The sequence below is a fragment of the Sander vitreus genome, chromosome 3, assembly GCF_031162955.1.
Source record: "Sander vitreus isolate 19-12246 chromosome 3, sanVit1, whole genome shotgun sequence".
Taxonomy (NCBI): Eukaryota; Metazoa; Chordata; class Actinopteri; order Perciformes; family Percidae; genus Sander; species Sander vitreus.
This window is the reverse complement of record NC_135857.1, coordinates 5,194,582-5,196,964: the sequence shown is the minus strand read 5'-3', so window position 1 is coordinate 5,196,964 and position 2,383 is coordinate 5,194,582.

The window sequence follows — 2,383 nt, the reverse complement described above, 5'->3', positions numbered from 1 at the left end:
GAGGCACCGTGCTAATATTTCTTAATTATTTATTTACTAGTACAGTGCCTGATTGGAAGGGAGCGATTGCTTGGCCTGTGGTATTGCTGCTTGTAGCATTCTCCAGAACCCTTGCACCCCAAAATTACTTACAGAAGGACCCGAAAGGACTTAATATGCAACTCCACTATATAGCCTACTACTGACTTAGAGTGTACTTCTACATCAGAGAAAAACATATTGTACTACGTTCACCTGACCAGAGCTTGACAGTAACATTGTTTCATGGCCTCTGGTTGCCCCCTTTGGCAACCACCTGTTCAATATTTGTGTTTTTAATATATATATATATATATATATATATATATATATGAACAAATCAAAACTTACAAAACTGGAAAATCTTATTTCAAAAGAAGTCAAAAAAAATTTTTGATTGTCTTAAACACTACGTTTATGCGTGTTGTTTCAGCTGTTCGCTTTCCACCCGCGCGTTTGCCATGAAAATATACAGGCAACGCAATTTTCTGTTTACGTTAACGGTGCATGTTAAAATTACGGTGCTAATATCAATTAGTATCCCGGTATGTACCGGATGGAATAGCAACGCAGATTTCAGTGCCTCATTACGGTGCCACTTAAATGTCTGCGCTGCTCTTTGATGTTCCGAAAAGGACGTTAAAGGCAACAGAAACATTGCTGCATGTCACACTAGTAAACACTATTAACACTTCACAGCAGGTAACATTAGCCTACCATTAGCTACAGTAGTTACTAGATTAAACACGGTTAAAATTCTGACAGCTAAACGTTGTAGTGTGACTGTATTTCACTGTAGAGGATTCCAACAGCGTAAAACTGTCTGGCACTAAAGCTATGAGCTAACAGACACAAACTAGCACTGGTCACTGCTGTTGTCGGAAAAACAACACAAACATGACTAAAGGTTGCGTTTACTTAAAACTAGTAAACCTCGTGGTGCATTCAAAGTTATTGTAAAATATCCTTTTCTCATCTGTTTTTGTCATTTAACAGCAATTTACTGATGAAAGAAGTAATTTTGTTAAGTTATTGTTATTACTTTTTATTATTTTTTTTATTTTTTATAATCATTTCAATTCCCCTCTTTTTTGTGCTGATCCGAAAATTCATCCGATACGTGACTCAAAACAGTGACCCGAACCGTGAGTTTTATGATCCGTTGCACCCCTACTTGAGAGGGATGGGAAATTATATTGCAAGCCATTCTCTCATTGTTTCATTATTACAAAATGTGGTATAGTTACATATGAAATTAATTGCTCCAAATATAGGCAGTTTACAGTTTTTCACGATCGCTATGACAATTTTTTCAATACTTTTAACAACTTTCCTAAACTCTTAACGCACCAACACACCTACAACACACAATTGGCAAAACAGTTAATTTCATGCTCACACTGTGTTTACTAAAACAATGCAAACATATCTCAAAATCAAATAATTCTCTCACACATGTTCTCTCCCAACAGGAACATTTAGTCAATCATAGCACAATGTCATACAAAACACTAATATCAGATGGAATTACAGAAACTGCATTATTTTATATGTGTCAGGTCTGCCCTTATACAATAGACAGTAGTATATTGTATTGACCATAGATTGTGTTTTACACTGCAGTTTCTCTTGAAGTCTCTCTACATTTTTGTCTGTTGGGTTTAGTAAATGCATGCATATTTTTTTACCGTAAAGATTATTTTTTGGGCTTTTCTGCCTTTATTTGACAGGACAGCTAGTTGAGAAAGAGGAGAGAGGGAAGACACGCAGGAAATTGTCACAAGTCAGATTTGAACCCTGGACCTCTGTGTCAAGGCATAAACCTCCAAGTATATGTGCGCCTGCTCTACCCACTAATCCAACCCGGCCACCATTGTGTTTCTTTTGCTGCAGAGATTCAATACAAAAAATTAATGACCCATCTCAGAGTAGCTTTATAGAATGTGCAGTTTATGAAAAAAAGGAGACAGAGACAGAATTGTCCTGGTACTCCTCTTCCTCTCCCTCCTGAAGCCATTTTTCTTATTTTCTGTGTTCATCTACAGTATATTGTTCAAATAGGACCTCTTTCTGTATGTACTACCATAGGATCATGCAATTGAAAGAACCTCAACACCTGAGTGTGTTTCCTAGAAGGGAATCAGCTGTGATTGATCTATTTGCATAGCTTCCATCAGCTGTTTCTCAATACAGTTTTTCTCAATCGATTTGGTACATTTCTCCAAACTCAGGTAACAGCTCTCAAAACAGTTAGTTTTTCACGATCGCTATGACAATTTTTTCAATACTTTTAACAACTTTCCTAAACTCTTAACGCCCCAACACACCTCCAACACACGATTGGCAAAACAGTTAATTTCAGGCT